At 37.4% G+C, this 23317-nt stretch overlaps 1 protein-coding gene across 6 annotated transcripts in view; it reads right to left on the reverse strand.

The window, feature by feature from the left end:
* sulf2b (sulfatase 2b) overlaps positions 1 to 23317 on the reverse strand; it is a 143115-nt gene that overhangs the window by 78116 nt on the left and 41682 nt on the right. For 3 of the 6 annotated variants that reach the window (XM_081386422.1, XM_081386420.1, XM_081386430.1), the window contains exon 3: positions 11647 to 11710. The exons of the other annotated variants lie outside the window; for them this stretch is intronic. The gene's annotated coding sequence lies outside the window, so the exon portion shown is untranslated. The remainder of the gene's footprint in view (positions 1 to 11646; positions 11711 to 23317) is intronic. 6 annotated transcript variants of the gene reach the window in all.

Here is a 23317-nt window from a genome sequence, read left to right on the forward strand (position 1 = left end):
ATAAGTATTATCATTAAGTATATCGACAGCAGACTGGTGGGAGTGGCCTTGGACGGCAACAGTGCAGTATGGGTGTTTAAGTTTTCCTACCTATTTGGAAAAAGGAAAGCCTTTTTTCCCTCTGTTTTCTAGTCAGGTAGCACTGATTTAAAAACAACTATTTTTTGCCTTTTCGCATTTTATCAGCCAAGCTTTATTGAAAGCCGATTGTGCCGGCAGTAAAGTACCCCTTTAAATATGTTTTTTAAAAGCTTTGTGCATTTTAATAAAAAGGCAGTGTTCAACAATGTGACATTATCCCACAATTAGATAAATATTATTATGCTAATCTCATTATGTTGATTATAAAAACAATTAATATAAAGAGGTTATGTTATGTTATAAACAATCCCATTATGATTACACATGTTAAACTAGGTAGCTGTATTAACTTATGGGGATTTTTTCTTTTTTTTTTTCTTGGCCCAAAGTACAAATTGATTGTGAATAATAAATAAATAATTTTGTTGCTAATGAAACATTTTGAATGTAACAGGTTTAAATGGTCAGTAAGTATTTTTTCCTGATATGTTCATGACTCATTAAGCTGTGGTGCTCATGTGGGCAATGCAGGTTCAAGTCCAGCTTCCTGATCTGATTCCCTTAGCCTCTCTCCATCATTTCCTGTCCTCTCCACACAACCACTATGAACACAAGCGGCAAAAAGTCCTAAAATAAAAATGATATTGGTGCAAGCCTTGAACAAATCAATCAGATTTCTTTTCATAGTATTCTAGTTTGAAATTGCCTCAGTTTTCCGACATCACGGCTATGCCCTTGGCGGAAAAATGAAAACCACAGATCAATTTCAAACTATCCTACACAAACACACGCTACTCACACACAAACGGTACACACTTTTCTAATCTGATGCTTTCTACCTCTTCTGTGCAGTAGGAGGCACACACACACAGACATCAGTCCCACATCAAACACACACACACAGCGGGCAGAACAAAGGCAGACATCAAAGAAACATCAGCAGAGCTGGTCAGATCCTTTTATCCTGTCGTGAGTCTAAAAATGTTATCCGGAAAACAAATACTGCACTCAGAGCAGCCGTCCAGCACAAACACATACAGCACTGAGCTTTTACACAGCTCTGAGATCAGTTCAGACAAATCACTGAATAACTTTAAAGTCCTGTGTGCCAGTGAAAAGAGAGTGAAGTGAAAGAAGGAGACACTGTAAACATCCCTAAATCTGTGTGTGGGCAGGTTTTGTTTTCCCTCTTTAAAAAAAAATGTCTTTCTGGATTTCTGAAAATGTCCCCTGAGGAACAGAAAACCCTGACAAAACCTCATTGTGGGAAGCAGAAAAAAGGCACATCACAGAACAGTATAAAAACAAAACAAAATGCAAAACAAACAACAAAAACCAACCTAAACTAAAACAGAAAACAAAACAAATTCATACAAACCAAAACAAACAGAAAACAAAGCAAAGTAAAAACAAAAAACAAAACAAATTCATACAAAACAAACAAACAAAATATCATACAAAGCAAACAAAAAGCAAAACAAACACAACAAAACCATGCCAAAACAGAAAACAAAGCAAAACACACAACAACAAAATCATACGAATGCAAATAAAAACAAACACAACAAAAACAAAATTGAAAACAAAGCAACGCAAAAAAAATTCCATACAAACCATACAAACAAAAAAACATACAAAGCAAACAAAAACAAACAACAAAACTGAAAAAAGCAAAGTAAAAACAAAAAAACTAAACAAATTCATACAAAACAAACAAACAAAAAAAATCATACAAAGCAAACAAAAAGCAAAACAAACACAACAAAACCATGCCAAAACCGAAAACAAAGCAAAACTCAACACAACAAAATAATACAAAAAAGAAAACAAAGCAATGCAAAACAAAAACAAACAACAAAACAAATTCATACAAAACAAACAAATCATACATAGCAAACAAAAACAAACAACAAAAACAAAATAGAAAACAAAGAACGTAAAACAAAAACAAACAACCGTACAAATTCATTCAAAACAAACAAACAAACGAAAAATCATACAAAGCAAACAAAAACAAAACAAATACAACAAAACAAAACCAAAACAGAAAACTAAGCAAAACAAACAACAACAGCTATAGTGCTGTAAATGTTGCGAGTATGTGTCAGGAAGGCACAGGAAACAGAGCAGATCTGACACACAGAAGCAGGCGACACTCATGAGTGTGTTTGTGTGTAACTGTAGGGTCACTCAGGCATTCAAGAACACATTCACACCTCATGGGAGACCTGCCAAGCTGTACTACAAGCAGAGAAACAAGCTCTTGAACACAACATACACAATAACACGATGATTGATACAAACATTTCCCAGCATCCCACTCTAGAGTTTGCAGGATGAATTTAAGAGCAGTGGCATGCACTGGACTTCTGAAACGAGGAGGAAAGGCTCAACTGACAGAGGAATCAGCCAATCAGAGCACAATTACACTACCTCACATTCATGCCACACTTGTGCATCTCAACAACACTCTATTTGATCTCATATTTCAAGGTATTTTTGTTCCGTTGTTTATTTTCTCTTTTGATTTTTAAAAGGCAGAGTGAATGACTCAATTCAAATATAAAAGCCCATGCCATAATAGCAGCAAGCTTTAAATACAAGAGTGTGATGCAGGTATCATATGAGCTCATATAAGATTGTGTGTGTCTGTATGTAGTGCTTCCCAATATGGCAAGAACTGGCTATAGTCTGCCTATAAAACACACACATACACACACACACACACACACACACACACACACTTTTTCCCTACAGGATCAGGTAGCTATAACCCGGAAAATAATGCCCCATTTTGGCAGGACAGATTGTGTAATTATATCACAGTCTGGAAGAAAAGAGAGAGAGGGAAAGAGGGAGAAGTGTGGCCTGAAAGATGAAAAGATTTCTATGATTCCTCCGCTTTCATTCTTACATGAGTGCTCTCTGTTCTACTTTAGTAGTGTGCTCTTTGCAAACATTAACACGTACAGTATGCAGATTTTCTGTGAGCATGAAATGCGCGCATGATACACTACAGTATATTATTCAAAATGCAGAGCAAAACAGCAGCGCACACTCGTGTGGGACTCTGCCTCATAATTCCGGCCTTGTCCACACTGATACGTTTTCAGTTGAAAACACATGTTTTTCTCTCAGTTTTGGCCTTCCATCCACACTGAGACAGTGTTTTTATTAATGGAAACAAAGCTTTTTTGCGGTTTAGACCAAACATGGTGACTGAGTGCGACCTGGACGCACGCATCAGTGAATGGTGAGATATTTTGCTAAATAAAATTATCCTGTCAGAAGAATTGTGCGATAACTTTATTATTTATTATTTTCCATCTGTATCATATCAGTGAGCTTTTGTGAGGTTTTACGCACGTGCAGTAAGGTGAATTCAGCGTTTTCAGGCGTTTTCCAAAAGTTTCATCCACACTGAAACGTCGGAAAACGCGTGAATACGCTAGTGTGGACGGAGAGCGTTTTTAAACGAAAACATAGTTTTCAAACGTATCCGGATTAATGTAGACGTAGCCTCAATGTGCTCAACTTTCAAAGGATTGAGATTTTTTTATGTTTTTGAAAGAAGCCTCTTATGCTCACCAAGGCTGAATTTATTTGGCAGAAATACAGTAACAGTAATATTATAATATATTATTACAATTTAAAATAACTGTTTTCTATTTCAAAATGTAATTTATTCCTGTGATGGTAAAGCAAAATGTTTTAAAAAGCTAAAAAACAGCATTTATTTGAACAATTTAATACATATTTGCTGAATAAAAGTACTTTTAAACTGTAGTGTATTATTTGGACTGCCAAAATTCAATGAGGTCATTACATCAAATTGAAATAAAAATCGAAAATTTCCCTCAAATTTATTGTTGAGTTGCTAACTAGAGGTCATGTGACAAAAGTTTAGCATGCTACTAAATTTAAAGATTACAAACATGTCTTGCTGCATATTACAAACTACTTCAAATCCTAGCTAGGATTCCATTTCAAACACAGATATAGTATTTCCCTTTCATTTAAAAAAGTAACATGTACAAACTATTCTCTCTAAACACTCTCTTTATCCCACAACGATCCCACAGCCTTCCTACTGCCTCAGAATAAGCAAACAATGTGACACATGTTGCTGTGATATAAGCATAATGGAGCACAATGATGTTTCACACGAGATTACGCTCAGTTCACGGAAATCTAGCATGTTTTATTGGAAATGAAGAGAGACTGTAGCGCTTAGACTAAGTCCTCTTTTAACAGGGATAAGATTTGTTTTATCGCTCTGTATAAAACACGAGCTGTGATCTGTGAGATTCACAAGATTAAAAGGTGAAAGGGTTTATATTTAATACCCATAATTCACATTTTGGTGAATGTAACTAGTGGTAAAACGGTTGTGATCCTCTTTTTTTTGTCATTGTTCCAGCGATCTGTTGCACTAGATCTGAACTCTCATGACTGACCCGAAAGATTAACAGTGCAAGAACCAGGACAGATAGAGAGGTGTTACACAAGAGCTCAATAATCTCAACAGGTGCACACACAGCAATCTCTCTCTCTCTGCCTGTCTGTCTCTCTCTCTCTCTGTGATTCAGCCACTGCCTACTCTATGACCCCTGCATGACACAAAGCTGTGATCACATCCTGTTACCCATCATCCCTCTCTCCCTCACCCCTGTGCCCGAGGCCCACATTAACCACGGCAAATTGCCCAGCCATAATTACATCTCATTCTCCGCCATGCCGTTATGCTTTGGGTCAGTTCATTGCTTAGATTTCACAATCACTCTCTCCTGGATGGCAAGAGAGCACTTCAAATGGCAATTTAAAGGTCTCGGTTTTTTAGCAGCCCAACCCAGAATAATTTTGCACACTTTTCCTCTCCTCGATTCCATATGTGCTTCTGTGAGTGTATAAAAAGCAGGATAAAACAAGTGTATGTCTGTCTATCCACCTGTCTGTCCATCCGTCCGTCCATCCCTCTATTCATTCATTCATTCATTCATTCATTCATCCATTCATTCATTCATCCATTCATTCATTCATTCATTCATTCATTCATTCATTCATTCGTTCATTCATTCATTCATCCATTCATCCATTTAAGATATACTGTAAGTGTGAATATTTCCACATCTCTCTCTCTATAACTTCCCATCCTGAGATGTCTTCCTCAAAATATTATTCTGAAGCTTTCTCTTTTGCTCTCCTTTTGTGGAATTACATTCAAAGATGTAAGTGTGAAATACAGGGAAACACAACACACGTGCCGTTTCCTCCACACATCTATTTGCTCACCCGTAAATTCTTTCAGCACTTCATCCATCCATCTGTCAATATTTGCAGTTGAGAGGGAGAACAGAGGCATTATGATGAACAATAAATGACGTGACGAAAGTTGGCGAAAGCAATAGAACTGAGGAAAAAGACATAAAGGGATGAAATCTGGCCGAATCTCTAGCAAAGTCCACCTCAAACAGCTCAGCACAGTAATGGGAAGTGTGTTTGCGTGTCAGCTGTATGTTATTGGAGCCGCATGTAAATGCCGCAGAATAGAGAACAACATTGTAATGAAATACTAATAGCATGTTAGACCATATAATTCTGCAATTATCCAATACAAAAAAATACCAACCATAGCTTTTGAGACAAATTGAAAATTCTGATTTCATCACAACCTTTCTCAATAAAATCAGTGGTCACACTTATTGAAAACACATTGGGCAAATCGCAAGTTATTTCAAAACAGTTCTTGCTACATTATAAAACCTTTTCCGTACCAATCAAGTAAGCTTATAAGTTCACACTTAGCATAAAATGTTAATTGATTCACGGACACGGTAACCTTGCATTTAAAAATGTTTTCCAACTCCCACACACATTGTTGCTAAACTCAGCCTATCAGCAACCCATCACAGTAGCCCACACCTATCTGCGCAATCTCTGATGAGGTTAGCATTTCCTGCAACAGGCATAGAAGATTACAGGCACTTAACTGAAGTTCCTTGCTACTTCATTAGCCTGCAGTCGAGACCCTTTATCGCTACTTAAATCTATTAAACAATTAGGTTATCAGCAGGAGAGTGAAAGAAGGGGTTTGTGGGAGATTTTTGCCTGTGAGCATATGCACTCATGAACACCCACATACTCACAGACACTTGAAAGACTTATATTTAGTACCTTGACAACAGAGAGCATATTCTGCTCATGCAGCCCTCTGTCAGTTACTTCCCCTGTCTCAGTTTTCTCACTCTTTCTTTCTCTCGCTAAAACCCCTGGGCTTCGAGTCAATATGAAGCTGTATTAACAGAACAGTCTGAGAAGAATTTCTTAAATGAATATTCCAAACTTAATTGGCACTGCGCACACACAAGACGAGACACAAAAAAGACCAACACACAGGGTCTAGGACTTGCCATATGTCGTCAGGCCCTGCCATCACCCCTACGCTCTGTCAGATGCATGTAAGTGGATAACTAGTGTAATTAGACTGTATTAAGATGACTGTTGTTACAGTAACTGGGACATTGAATCCAATCACCTGCAGTACCAGAGAGAAGAAGCAATGTTAAGCCCATACTAATGGGCTGATTCAGATAGGGCCAACACAGAGCACATGAATAAAGCCATTTAGGGCCCATACTGGGGCTAATTCAGATAGGGTCGACATGGGTGGGTGGATGGATGGATGGAAGGAAGCATTTATTGGAAGCATTTATTATACACTGTTGAACACCCAAAGAGCTTTACAATCATACCATCGTCTCTTCTCATCCATCACCAGTGTGCAGCATCCACTTGGATGATGCCACTGTGTTCACCACACACCAGCTATAGGTGGAGAGAGAGAGAGAGAGAGAGAGAGAGAGTGTCCAATTCAATGGACTGGGATTATTAGGAGGCCACGATTGATAAGGTGCAATGATGGAAATTTGGCCAGGACAGCAGGATTACATCCATACTCTTTACGAGAAGTGCCATAGGAATTTTGATGACCACAGAGAGCCAGGACAATAGTTTAACGTGTCATCTGAAGGACAGCACCTATTTAAAGTATTGTGTCCCCATCACTATAATGGGGCATTATGACCCACACAGACCACAGGGTGAGCACCCCCTTCTGGCTTCACGGACACCTCTTCCAGCTGCAACCTAGTTTTTCTCAGGAGGTCTCTCATCCAGGTACACACCAGGGACAACCCTTCTTAGCTTCAGTGTCCATGGAACTCATTTATGGCCCATACCTGGGCTTATTTAGATAGGGACGACATGGAACCAATGGACAAACCAATGTAGGGCCCATACTGGGACAAACCCATGTAGGGCCCATACTGGGGATAATTTAGATAGGGCCAACACGAAACTCATAGACAAACCAATGTAGGACCCATACTGGGGCTACTTAAGATAGGGCCGACATGAAACCAATGGATAAACCAATACTAGTGCCCATACCGGGGCTATTTCAGATAGGGCCCCCATGGAACCCATAGACAAACCAATGTAAGGCCCATATTAGGACAAACCCATGTAGGGCCCATACTGGGGATAATTTAGATAGGGCCGACACGAAACTCATAGACAAACCATTGTAGGACCCATACCGGGGCTATTTCAGATAGGGCCCCCATGGAACCCATAGACAAACCCATGTACTGTAGGGCCCATACTGGGACTATTGCAAATAGGGTTGACATAAAAACCATAGAGAAACCCATGTAGGGCCCATATCTCAAGCCCATATTGTGCCTACATTGGCCCCACCATAGCCAGTGACAAATTCATTGAAAAATTATTCAAATGAAACAATTGACTCAAAAATCATCAAAATTGCTAAATTGAAAAGCTACATAGTTTTAAAAACAACAGCACTACCACCTCACTACAGAGAAATGTAGTTAAACTAGCTGCCAAACACTGGAGACAAATGAGAAGGATTAAGCCTCACGTGGCTGATCCATAATGCATTTCTGCAGGGACAGATTCACGGTAATCATCTAGAATGTCGCCACGGTGGCATTTCTTGAACAGTGTGTGGCCTTTTATTGACAAAGCTTAGTGTCTCCCACTGACAAATCATTAAGAATGAGTTAGGTGACAAAATCAATGACTCTCGCTTTCGCTCTCTGTCTATATTTTATCAGCGGGGACAGTGGATGAACGATTGATCGAAATGGTGGAATTAGGCTATTCCTTTCAACAGGTAAAGATAGACAAAAACATCAGAGAATTAAACATACCACATATAAACAGTGAAATTAGTTTTTTTAAAAGAGAAATTTTGTAAAAAGAGCATTTCATTTATGCACTTGTGAATCTTCTGTTAATCTTTCTACAAAACGTTACATTGCATGATAAATTATATCACAATGTGATATTTAATTCTTTCCGAGCCAGTGTTTTAAAAAAAAAAAGTTGCTAGTCACCGCTAGCATTTTTGATTTGGACAAAATTTCAAGGCCCCCAGAATACTTAGTTGTGTGAATATCTGAACATGCAATATATGAAAAGAAAGAACAGAGCCTCTACTTTTAAACTAATTTTTTTTGCATAAAACCTGCATAAGCAATGCATTTATCAGTTGTTTCTGCTTCTTTTTTATCCTATGTTTTGATCCAGAGATTCTGTAGTCTTTCAGAGGATGTACCCCATATCGTATAACAGCAAAAAACACTGGTGTGATTCAAATGGTTAAGTGTAAAAGGCACTTAGGCTACTTAAAGGGTTAAGTAACAATTACCAAAAAAACCCTCTCAGAGGTGGAATTCAGGGTCAGAGAGCAAGCTGCTTTATATACATCTTCACCTGAATACGTAGGTTTGTTTCCCACTAAACAAGAATGTCCATGAAATAAAAAAAGGGCTATTGTTTCCACGTCCCTGTGGTTTTGAGGGAAGGTCACTTCTCTTACAGGGCTAAACATGACGTCTGATAAATTATGTAAAAGAAAACAATGACAAGAATAACAACAGCACAGCATTAAATCTGTTGATGGATGTCTTTACCAGGGTGTGCAACACGGTTCAAGTTCTTCCTGTCATTCAAGCGACTTCCTACCACTTCCCTTGTTTTTCTCTTTCTTCCTCCTCAGTTTCTTTACCTCGCCACCACCTTGGAGGATGAACACTTGACATAAATCCAGATATGCTCAAAATCCGGACCAACGCAACATGCGACACAACTCCAAAGCACTATGTGCACTGAATTCATCTGCAGATGTCCGTTTTCTCTTCTTTGTAAAACCTCCTGGCTTTTGGATTTTCATAACCTGTGTTTCAGAACAGCCCATAGGGCATCTGGCCAACCTCCCGCTTGCTTTCATAAACTATGAAAGAGATTATGAAATTTATATAACGGCCGCAGAGATCTGATGCGGATTACCATATGTGAGAATGCAGAGTGCAGTGTGCCATGCAATTTTATGAATTAAACCAAAAAAAAAAAAAAAACACCATTATGCCCATTATTCAGATTATTAATGCTCAATTGACTTTAGGGGATGTATTGTTTTAATAAAGAATCAATATTAACAGATGGTCTGATGTTTAATAATGCAGAAGGGGAGGCTGGTTATGAGCAAACGGATGGAGTGATTTATTTTTCTCTCTTTCTCTTCGTCTCCCCTCTGCTTCAGAATAAGATAAAAAAATTGATGATTGCGCTAAGATCTGAATAAACAGATGGCTTGCAATTTTGAACAGCTTCCTTCAAACCAATCCGATTGGACGTAAAACACAGCCTTGTCAAAAAGATCCCTCCATTTTTCTGCAAAGGTTTGCACAGAGACGAAAAACAAAGAGCAGAGCTTATCTCATTTAGACTAATGGCTGAATAATGGCTTTGGTCTAATACTAGAGGCGAAGATTTGTGCAGCCATCCGTTCAAGAAACGCAAGCATCTTAAAAGAGGGAATTAAAACAAATAGCCTATATTTTCCCATCCATTTACACTGGTTGTTGTACAATAGAACCGCAACTGTGCCTCATACGTGTAATTATGGTAATTAGGGTTTAGGCAACCATGTACACAAGCCCACATCTCTGTTGATCTTCCAGGGAAGATGTCAAGCTATATTAGCTGTGTTGAAATTACACACTGCGCAAGGGTTGCCGTGTAGTTCAGATAAGCAGGCTCTCATGGTGATTTGTGATATCAAACCAACAGTGTCTCGATGCAAAAAAAAATATTTCTGGGCTACTGCGCTGATTATTTCAATTAATAATGACCAAAAATTCAAAAATGGTTACTGGAGAACTATTTTCAACATGTTTTCTGTCGAATTCAGTGTGTGATGTGCGCCTAAAGCAATTCACAGGCCTCCTACTTTATGAGACATCAGGTCACCAACCTACGCAATGCTTATACATTTGGTTTTAAAATAAAGATGGTTCTTCTCACTTTACGATTCACACTGATTCCCTCTGAGGGCAACTTTTGTAAGAGATTAAGTTTCTCACAGCCATCTGACTCAGGTGTGCTTGTATGTGTGAAACAAACTAAGTGAGATAGATAAATACAGTAACAGGAGTGAGAAAAAAAACTGATTAGTAATGCATACAGTAAGTCGCTTGAGAACTTTTCACATGCTAGCACTTCTTAAAAGAAGGAAGTTTGGGCAGGTCATACTGAAGGGCTCATCTTTTGTTGTTGTTGTTTTTAAACTTTAGTTAAAAGCCTGCCATGAATTTCTACTTTTTCACAAACCTTGTGTTGCCCCGTCACTTTTCAGCGCTGCACTTGTTGTGTTCTGTCTTCCAGTTTGTGTTTCCACAGCATGAAGGTAAGATCTTACGGATTTATGAATGAACCGCTCGTTTTAAAATCTTCCCAGTATACTGACATTTGTTATGACATCCACTTCAAACATTACAATGCTCATGATAACTTTCGTTTACTCTACAATAAGTAAATCCACTTCACCAGCTAAATACTCTTCAACAGTGATGCTATAGAAATATCTACTGTACAAATAACTACAACTAAATATACAAATATCAAATAATTTTACTCTATTTGATTATATGCAAGTGTAGTACTTCAGTGCTAAATATACCTAGTCCCTTTCAACCAATACAACATCTCCAGCTCATCGCTGTGATCATTGGATTCTGGATTCTGCAAAAGACTCAGAGCTTTGTTTGTGCCTAATTTTGTCACTTAGAAGAAGAGGATGGTTTTGTGAGGAGATGACATTTTTCATGTTTATGAGAAAGCTGTTTACACTCATCAGATTGGGCCCTGGAGGCTTTGAAGCTTGTCTCCCGATAGCCATTAGCACTGGCCATTTCATTTCCCTCACGGTCAAGGCCACCTCTACGGCCCTAGTATCCAGGCAACAGCCTGAAGACACAACAAGGGTCATCAATGAGCGAGAAAAGTAGACCTCAAGACGCCCCACAGGTGCCTTACAAGTCATTAGAGACTGTACTAGACAGGAGATTATCAATGCGGTTAGAAATACTCTAAGTGTGTGAGTGTCCGTTTGATAGTTCCTGTTTCGGATGAAAGGATGAAAGCTGTGCAGAGATGGAGAGACCACAACTCAATGGAGAAGAGTCTTTGATTGCTTACCTAACAAAGATGAGATAATTTCTTCTCCAGACACCAGTGGAGATGCACAAACCATATACGTACACTGAGGAGAAATGACAACACACAATTGAAAGTTAGCATCTGCATTAGCATCCAGAATTAATATGATTGGCTATTGATCATGTTGTTTCTAAATAATATTTTTGCCGGATTGAAGAAAGTCAAATATTGTGTTGATTATGGTTTCAACATGTCACTCACTGTCCTTACAGTCTAACTGCCAAGCATCTCTTAAAATAGATTAAGTTACAACTGGATCTTACAATGCTAACAAATAACCAGTAATATAAATTGGGAACGTTTTATTTAGAATACCATTTATTACAAAAATAAATCTCGTGAAAATGTTTCCTTAATAACAAGTAAATATGACATCCGCTTCAAACACTGCAATGCTCATGATAACTTTCGTTAACTCTAAAATAAGTAAATCTGCTTCACCAGCTAATCACTCTTCGACTGCGATGCAATACAAATATACCGCAAAAACAGAAGTTCAAACACAGACGCTTGTTTCTCTGGAGCATAAGGTCTATATCACAGAGCACTGTGCTCTCATTATAGAGGGAATCTGATTGAACAAAAATCTTTGTAGAGAGGGATGAGTCATCAATATTTCTCCTCCATTTTCCCAGAACAGAAAGTCTGTCTGTGAAATTTTAGCCTGTCTGTGAAAGCTTAACAGTGTCAACTTTCAGCAGCATACTAGCATACTCTTTGTGAATATATTTCTTTAATTACAAGTAATGATTCCAAATTCAAAAACGGACATGATTTGGACATTTGAAATGGACATGATTCACGATTCAATGAGGTGTTCCTAAAAACTCTTCTGAACAATTGACTTGCTGATTGAGTCTGCTTCAAATTGCTAACCAGTTTGAGACTTTTCATATATATATATAAATATATATATATATATATATATATATATATATATATATATATATATATATATATATATATATATATATATACACACACACATATATACATGCATACATACATATACATACACATACATATATGTGAAGTTATTTGTTAAAAATATAGATATCACAACTTTGTTGTTGCACACTCTGAAAGATACAATTAGACAATATCTAATGAACCCTCATAGGGACACAGTTTTTTGGATAGTCACAAATGACAACTAGATTTTAAATAAGTGTCTTAAGTTTGAAACATTATGGAGCCAGGCACATCATATGTCGAAGAAAAAATAAATATGGTTGCAATGAATTAATAATTAACTCCCACAACTATTTTTTATTCATTCCCTTATTTTAGATCAATTATGGTCATGAAGAGGCCACAATATCTTGTTTCCATGTCATATGCGGTGTAAAAAATCAAATCAAAGGTTAATAACACTTTACAATAAGGTTCCAATTGTTAACATGAGTTAACTACAGTATTTACTTATTTTAATGTATTAAAAAAAAAAGATGTACAAAATGATGTACAATAACATAATATAAGTAATGTAAAATAATGCTCTGTAGAAAGATATGATGGATTCAGCTGTGAACCTTTGGTTCATTCATACTGGCACCCTGGCATAGGCATTATGTGGTGTTCCTGTAGCTCAAACAGCACAGCATGGCACTAACAACCTTCAGACCACCACTCTCATTAAATAAACATCTATTTGAGATCATCATTGAGCAGTCTGATCTCATCTAGAGCACAAGGTGAAGTAAAACCACCTCTGCAGATGGCAGATGACAGAAAGCTAACCAATGCTTGGAAAGTTAGAAGAGGTCTTGAGACTAAATTAACACATTCTGAATCCAGTCTATATTTCTATACACAGGAGTCTGGAATCACATCATATGCATTTTAATAGGGATGCGGATACAAAATACATTCCACCAATGCATTAAGGATGAAACATACATTAGTAAATGAGTTTCAACAACAGCAGTAAAGCACACATGCTCGGCCCTGAACAGTGTGTGTGTGTGTGTACATGTGCGCAGTTCCCCCTGTGGCCCATTTTCCCTCTCTTTTACTCGAGTATAAAGAGCAATGGCGCAATTTCTCTTATTTTTCAACCAAATAGATCAGAAGGGAGTCATCAAAGCCCCTCCACCGAGGATAAATCAATCAGGACACGCGGAGGAAAGGCAAGGACACGCACACGCTCAGATAGAGGCAGGGAAAGTCACACAAAGACAAGCACACGCACGCAAACTAGGAAGTGATGTCGCAGTGGCTAGTTAATCCACACATCCAGGGGAAGCTGTGAAGCCACACACACACACATCTTCACCTCTCCAGCCCTTCTGTAGGATGGAGTTTAATGATGACAGAACAGGGAGAGAGGAAGCATCTTTATGTGCAGAAGTAGGTCTTAATGAACTCTGCATATGATGAGGTGACAGGCTTTCTGTCGCTTTCGCTCTCTTCCTACACTCTCCTTCTATTTTTTTTGTCACCACTCTCTCACAGAAAACTAAATATAGGGTATACCTATAATAAAGTTCTCCACAGGTAATATATAGCATGTGAAGTAAAAAAAATGTTTTCAGTTTGCCTAATATGAAAATTCAGTTTCTGTATACAGTGTGCCGCCCACCCATAGATCATGTCACAAAAACATCCATTTGCATTAAGGATGCATATATCAGTAACATATCAATTATTGGTTGATATTAGATATTATCGTCTATCAGCATTGGTAATGTAATCTAAAATGTAATCTAAAATTCACGTAATTAAAATGAATCTATTAAAACAATAATAATACAATAAACAATAATTAATAACACTGTTAAATGTAATCTTTAGAAATGATAACTTTTTATGCAGGTTTGCCGTTCATTTACACGACAACGGCGTTCTGGGGGCCCGAAAATGCAAATTTTTGAAAACGAGACTGTTATCGTCTCCGTTTAATCGACTAAAAGCCGAATTTGTAAAAACGGTGTTGTCATATGCATGCATATTACGTGTTCTGTCTATAGCGTAGTGTTGCGTTACAAAGTGACAACGCCAACTACTGGCCTGGCTGAAGAATAGTCCAGCGATTTTAGTCGTTTTCACAGATCCATTTTGATAACGTTGCCATTTGTGTGCAAAATTAACTGTAAAAAATGTGTAAACATACCTTAAATATTAATTTGAGTATAAGTCTGTGTGATTTTTTTTGTTTGCTTGGAGAAAATCCATGAGCCAATCATTTAAAAAGTAATAGCACACTTTAAAGGATAATTTAAAGGTATTGTTCGCTTCCACATTATAATACAAATGATACAAAACATACAAAACAAAAGATTTAGATCTTTGATTATGACACACATTATATTGGTGATGAATTTCTGTAATTATGTGTTAATTGTGTGTTGAACATCTGTGCTGATTTGCAAGTAACAGACAAATGTCAGACCATCTGCTACCCAATAGACTAATGAGAATAAAACATCTCTCACACACACACACACACACATCAATTTTCAGCCATCCTATTGTGGGTTGCATTACAGCTATATTTTATACAGCAGTCCCCAGACAGCCATTCAAACATCTTTATGCGCCCAATGCATCTTATAGAGCTATTTGATTTGTAGAGGGCGAATCAACCCTAGAGCTCCAACATCACTTTTTATCCACTTACGTGGCAAATAAGATCCGTGAAATATTACTTAACAGCTCTAAAATTTCGATCTTGGTCCAGTGTCCACTTTTCTGTCCATTAACACCAAAAATGGACTCGTATACCTGAAAGGAAAGCGCTACCCCTAGGAATTTCGACATACAGAAATGTGCCTGTGGCGAACTCACTGAATCACGCAAACTCATTGAATCACATTTACTGCCACGTTCCCTGTCTAACAGCGTCCGGCTACATGCATAATGCATGAGGTGAGAGCAGCTAGCAGCCTTGAAAGCAAGAACAAACACAACGTGTGAAACAGACTCCATGATAACACCCCGAGTCAGGCAGGCAGGCGACAACGTACTAAAGCTCTTTTTGTCTTTGTCTCTCTGCCGGTCTTTAATTCTCTCTACTTCTTGTGACTTCCTAAATGAGGATGATTCCACACCTTCATGTGTGCTTATACCCGTATTCAAAATAAGCATAGCTAAAAAAAGAAACAACAACAGTCTTTAAGTGAGCCATTTTTGACTAATCGTGCAATGAGAAAAAAACAACAGACAGACGATGAAAATCCTGTCATCATTTACACACCCTTATGTCACTCCAAAACCATTTGATTTCCTTTCTTCTGTGGAACATTAAACAAGAAGAACTGGAATATTCACTATTCGCATATTTATAGAAAAATATTTAGATAATTATAATTATATAGATAAAATACAAATAATTTAATAACACTGGTAAATTCTGTTGCTATTGTCAACTACCACAATAAAACTATTAACAATCATGTTCGTCAATTGAAATAAAGCTAAAATAAAGTAAAAAAAATAAACATTACATTTTTCCTCGGCAACTAACTGAAATAAAATAAGTTGGAAGTACTAAAAGTACTATAACTAAATTGAAAAAAAAAAAAAACATGGGCTAATTTTCATTTTAGGGCTAATTTTCATAAATAATCCTAAAATGCTTTTAGTAAATGTCAAAATAAATATCCATTGTTCATACTATACATTATAGTGTTTTTATTCAGAAATTCACTTGAAACTATTTATTTTAATTTTAAGTCATTTTCAATTTCTTCAGATAAAATATAATCTAATTTTAATAGGCCATAAAATTAGTTATCGGTTATCATAATTATCAGCTTGTCTGTATCTGTATTTTTATATATATCACTAGATCCCTCATAGTCATGCTGCTCTCTCCATATGATGAAAGTGGGAAGTGAACAGGTATTTTTGAAGGTGCAAAAAGGGAGAAAAAATACAGTAGAGATGCTGTCAATCGAAGCAGGCAATCTCTGTTTCCCTGCTGGGATAACAGAGCATTTGATGGTCCTGTTGGCTGGATCAGTGTCACTCAGTGGTGCGAGAACAGCGCATCCCCTCAAAGGGACGTTTCGGGTTCAATACAACTTAAGCTCCATCCACAGCATTGCGGCATGTGGTTGATTACTACAGAAAATTATTTAGACATGTCCTTCAGTTTGTAAAAACAGCAAATATGCAGAAATGCATGTACAATGAGCAAGGCACTTCACTGAAATAAACGTTAAAACACACAGTGTCAAAAGGGATTACCAACACAGGATAAAAAAATAATGACTGCAATTCTTTGACATTGTTTCATAAACTTGCAATTGTGAGGAAAAAAAAGTCAAAACGGAGTTATAAACCCACTCGGATATAAATTCGCAATTCTGACTTTTTTTTCTTGCAATTTCAAGTTTATATCTCATAATTCTGACTTTATTTTAAGAGCTGCACAATTAATTGTTAAAAGATCCTGATCTCGATTCAAACATCCAAAATTACAATGATTCGGCTAAACTAAACGTCTACTAAACCTTTGACAAGTACAATTACAGCGGACATTCAGATCTGCATTGGCGCTGCCGCTGATCCAGAGAGAGCACTTATCATGTACAAGTATGAAAGAAGCTTCACAAACGTCTTTTCAAACACACAGTATCATTATTTCTCTGTTAAAGTAATTCAAATGATCATAGAAGTACTTGGATAAAAGTTTAAACACTGATGTCTATGGAAGCGATCAACAAAGTGTGAATCACCTTTTGTTAGTAACATGATGTTTCAAATAAAGATTGTATTAATTACATAGTTACACCAGTAGGTGGCGACAAGTTAGTTAAAAATATATTTGCTATTGTATCGTTCATTCAAGAGATTTGTTCAAAAATGCGGATTCATTTAGTAATGAAACAAGTGAAGTCTTTGAGTGAGTCATTGAATCATTCATTCAAATCAGATTTTAAAACATTTTATTCATATTAATTAAATATTTTTTTTTAAAAATAGACTGCTGCAGTTAATGTTTTGTCAGAACCTCTAGTAAATGACATGATATTTTGTAAGTTGTCAATTCAGAATCGTGGGAGAATCGTGATCTCTATTTTTAACAAATAAAGCCTTTATTTATTTTATCAGAATCGTAAGCTATAAACTTGCAATTGAGATGTCAGATCAAGTCGTAATTACCCTTTTTATTTTTTTATTCCGTGGGAGAAATACTTGTCCATACTTGTCTGCAAACTTGTTAAATGCTCATACCGAACCCATATATGACTGAAAATACATTGCCAATTCAATTACAAATCATTGTCTTTTATACGTTTTCTTTTTTATATATTTCTGCCTTGGCAACTTTTGTGAAGAGGAGCCAAAAATGCGTTTCAAAATCACACAATTATTCTTTACCCAGCGCCACTGAAGAAAAAACATGTAAGTCTAAACCCACTGAATAGAAAAATGGGTTCCAATTTGCCAGAACTCAGTAACAATGTCCCAGTAATGGCCAGGCTCGGATGAAAGACTCATTATAAATTCCGGACATGTGCTTCAAGTAATACACCTTCCACATGCCCAGAGCAAGTGCATCCATTTAGAAAAGTAACAGTAGGGAAGCACAGCGGTTTCTACTGGTTACAGAAATTCTGTGTATGTGTGTGAGTGTGTGTGAGTGTGTGTGTGTGTGTGTGTGTGAGAAACATGGAGCAGAAAAAGGCCTTAAAAGAACTTTCAGGGTTGAGGGAATTAGTTTCCTGTGGATTAGATGTTGCCAAGCACTGTTGCTCTGGATTATTTCTCATGCACACCTACTATACCACTAATGACATTAACAACATCACTGTCCCTCATGGATAAAGAGGCACACCTCTCTGAGTATTATTCCTGGAGTGGTTCACCTGCTCACAATAACAAGCCGTGTAACCTCAGGACGCCAGCGCTCTGGGGAAAGACTTCACCACACCTTAGCGTGAGTACGGTGATCCCTAATCAGTGATCCTTCGGTGTCCCCATGGTGATTAAGGCACGAATATATGATCATGGCTAAACCTACAGGTTCTTCTGAAAATAAGTCTCAGAAGCAGGTGTGGTTCACAGATACATTCCATAAACTCAACACACCCAGAGCTTGTGTGATTTTAAAGCTGCATGCAAAACCAACACTGGCAGTGTAAGGGAGTAACTAGCTAAAAGTAGCAACACTAACATCTTAACAACATTAGTCACTTAACTTTTAAAATTGTGTTGCAAATTGTTTTTAAACAACCATTTTACATGGCTTCATGTAGCCTACTGTTATTGATGAATAGTCCTCTCACATGTGGCACTGGAAAGTCTGATTCATTCAAGTGAAGCAGTTCATAAAATATCAGGATTCACTGAATAAAATAACTATACTGCATTTAGGTTTCTTTTTAACTCTTTCCCCGCCATCGACCGAAATTTACGGCTTTCTGTGTTTTCACTGTTATACGGTAGGGGGCGCTATTACACATCTTCTGAAAGAGTACTGAATCTCCTGATCAAAAGACATGCGAAGAAGAAGAAGCAGAAACAAGCAATAGCATATGTAACAAATGCATATGCAAAATAACGTGATCAACATTAAACAGCACATAAATCAAAACTGCCTAATGTTACAGAATGAAATGTCGACCCAGGACGAGCTATAGGACTGTGAAGCTTTGGGGGTGTCCATCTGTGTTTTGATTATTGATCTGAATGTAGTCTTTGACCAAAAAAAAAAAAAAAAAAACATTTTCACATTTTTTGCTCAAAATGTTGCTTTTTTATGAAACTTGCTCACATTTTCTTTCTTTTGATATATTGCATATTCAGATAATAATACAATAAAATATTCTGGGGGGAATTAAACTTTTGTGAAAATGGCAGGGAAAGAGTTAATATCTAACTACTGCTCATTACATTTCTACCTATAAATTATGGTGTATATTTATTTATTCATTTAGTTAGTATGAAAGACCTGTGAAAGTTTGATGCGGTCACTCATTCAAAATCCTCACTGTGCCAGTAAGATATGGCTTGGACAAAATTACAAATTAGATCAGATATTTCAAAATACATTTAAAATATTAAAATATAGTAATAACCATTAATAATAATGAATAATACAAATTATACATTTAAAAATAATTAATATATATTAAAGCAACACTAAGGAATTTTCCTCATCGGTCGCCCTACAGGTTGGAAGCGGAATTGTCCATTTCTGCTGTCGTAAATAATTTCGCCGCCCGCAGCCGACTGTTGCACGCACGCTCGCTGTTTATCCAGCACTGGCTTTGGAATGAACGATGTCCACAGACAAGGTAGAGTATGTTGCATGATTTCATGAAAGTATGATGTATTGCGACATCAGAAACGAAGAAAAACTAAATAATGACTTTTGTAACGCTTGACGTAAAGCAAGTCAAATTTGTAGTTTTCTTATGTCTCATTCGAACTACAGAAACACGACCCGGTTTGGCAAACTTGCATAGTGTGGTTATAGCAGATATAGGGCTGCAAAGCGAATCCAGAAGTGCCTTTCACCCTGTTAAGACTTGATGAACCACTGATACGATTTTGGAAACATTATTTTAAGGTAAAAAATGTTCCTTAGTGTTGCATGTTCCTTAATTTTTTACATAGATTATTATATTGTTCATAATAAATTAAATTTAATCTGTGCGACCTAAAAATATATTTGGGAGCATTTGTGTGAGTGCAAAAAATGGTTGTGGTGCGGCCTGTTTTCATTTATCTACAAAACGTTTGCAAATTACTGCACAGTGTGTACCTTATGTGCGCTGATACGCGGTGGGTTAATATTAGCTGTCAATCGCTCCCACTCCCTTTCACTGCGCTCCGTTGTCACGTGACAGGGAGCTGACTACCTCGCGAAATTTAAAAGGCTGAATAAGAGAGAAGATAAATGCTGACAGATTTCTTTTGTAAGCCGTCACCTAAAGTCACAAATAATCCTGGAGTTGATGTGGTTAATGTGGATACACCAGCTGAAAAGAAATCGTGCAGCTTTCGGAGAGAGTGGCTAAAAGATTTCGAGTGGCTCCGCTCTGCTGATGGTTCAATGTATTGGGGTCACTGTAATGCCTGTGGGACAGAGTTTTGCAGGTAGCACAGCGTTCGCAACTGAATCAATATATTTTAAGCGCGAGAGCTTGGTTAAACACAGAGAGAGTGCCAAGCACTAAAAATCCAGGGACAAGTGTGAGGCAAACAAATCAGGTTCGATTATTAAGGCTTATAATCACCAGGATGCTGCCGGCCGTTCCGCTCTACTGGCAGAGCTAAACGTCAAATTTGGTGGGTGCTCCTAAATTTTTGCTGGTGCTCCTTACTTTTTGAAGTTGGGAGCACCAGTGCTACCAAGTAAAAAAGTTAATTTCGAGCTCTGTAAATGCATTGAATTTTCATGTTTACACTCATTGTGTTTATTTTAACCATGAACATTGTGTTGACTTTTTCTGAAATATGCTAAACTGACACTTACATGAAGGCAAGATGGGATGAATTTGGGCAAATGTAGAAATGTAATAAAAGGACACTGTTTTACAGCAGTAAAACTTTGCGCTTGTCTCTGTGAGCTCTCAAACCAAATGAAAGAATTAAACGGTCTGTTTTGTGGGTTTAATGAGTTTGTTTACCCTCAGAATATCAGAGCCAAAGGCTACACCAAGAACATTTAACAAATATTGTCTCTTGTGACATAAAACACACACACAACCTCCATTCTTCCAGCTCTCATCCATCTCAATTTTCCGCTCCCTTTTTTCTCTCCTCGTATTAGGTGTTTGGAAACCCTCAGGATAATGCGATGTCAAGTTGCATTCAGCATTAAATGAGCGAAATAAATAAACAAATAAATTCAAAGACACAAAAGTTAAGCAAACTGACAGAAAATTAATGATATTTCCCCGTCTTTTCCATCTCCTTCGTGAGACGTGAGCGGAGTGTGAATGATGTCTGAAGACATAAGATGGAAACAAGAGAAATTCTTGTCTTTATAAAGTGGCATTTCACCTAAGAGAAGGAAACAGAAACCGAAAAACCAAAAACAGAGTTCCTCTCCACACAAAGCACTTCCTTCAGGAGACCTGAGAGGCAAAACCCAACAGGACGCTGAAGAGGTCTCATTAACTCTCTTCCAAACTATTGAAGATACTTAATTACTCCCACCTCTAATTACATTTACTTGATTACACACAATCACTATTACAAGCATAATGAACAGCTTGTCTAAACACAGAAGAGCCCAAGACTACAAAGAAAAAGCGGAGGAGGGAAAGGTATTGCATTCAGTAGATATAAGCTCTCACAAATGAATTGAGATGAATGGATATCAATTACTTTCCCTTATGTCATTTCAAACACATCTGACATTCCTTCCACAAAAGAGAAAAGGGAGTATAAATGCTCTTTCTGTGCAGTTCAAACATAATTGCACCACATGAACACCAAAGTCCATACTACTCGTAACCAAAACAAATGACAAGACACAACTGTGTTCAGTCATGCTTTGCTGATGTGTTAACAGAGTGAAATATGACTGGTCAAAGGCTTACGCTGACCCATAAATCCAAGTGAAATGCCAAGGTCAGCTAAGCAGCGCCACACACAATGAATGGTTGAGTTGGAAGTGGTGCCAACGCTACATTTTTACGTTTTTTTGCCATATAGATCAGAGTAGAAACCTTAATTGTTTCAGTTTCTCTCTCTCAGATGTCAATTGCATTAGGAATCTGATGTGCAAATGCATTAAACATGTTTTTCATTATATAGCCTTCCTCTGCTCTTCTCCTGATACTAAAGCGCCCGGCTCTACCCTCAACATTTCCGTTTGATTCAACTCTTGCCCCACCCGCCTGTCGCTCTCTAATAAAGCTCATGTCTCAGAGGAATAGAAGGTAATGAATACAGCTCTGCCACAGTGGCCTGCAGGGCACCAGCCCTGACTCAGCAGAAAGACCTGATCCTTTTTGCTCTAAAAAGCTCGCTTGTATTTAAAAGCGATGACAGACTGTCACCTCGACGTACAAGGTGCGTAATAAATTAAAAATCTATGCGTCCTCAGGTTTTCCAGCCGGAAATGATTGCCTCTGATTTTTGTCAAGGTATGCTTTCTCTGAACTGATGGCCATGGCTCAATGGTTATTATTTACAGTAATCGAGTAGAGTGGCATTGTGGGAAGGTTTTTGCCTTCTGGGTGAATAGTGGATTTGTTGGTTGAGAGATAAGCAGGAAAGCTTCGGTTATTAAATCAGTTCATGCTCCATTATTTTCTTCCCAGTGATTCCCGTCTCTTATATTAAACTCTGGATTCATGGCCATGAGTGAATTTGCTTAAATCTGAAATATACTCTACACAACGCAAACGCTTTTAGCTACTTAAGCACGATTTCGTAATTTCACTGTTCAAGCATCTAATATAGTTATTTTAATTTAATTTAAAAAGTTTTTTTGCTATTTATACACAACTGTTCAAAAGTCTGGGGTTGGTAAGGTATGCACACCACATGCACGGTACTATTATGAAGCATTCTTCCAATCTGAAATACCTGATTTGGATACATTTTAAAATGTTATAATTCCAGTGATCAAAGCTGTTTTCAATTTCCAGCACCATTTCTCCAGTGTTCAGTGTCACATGATCCTTCAGAAATCATTCTAATATGATGATTTGCTGCTTAATAAACATTTCTCATTATTATT

Source organism: Scardinius erythrophthalmus (assembly GCF_964197995.2).
Source record: "Scardinius erythrophthalmus genome assembly, chromosome: 15".
Lineage (NCBI taxonomy): Eukaryota > Metazoa > Chordata > Actinopteri > Cypriniformes > Leuciscidae > Scardinius > Scardinius erythrophthalmus.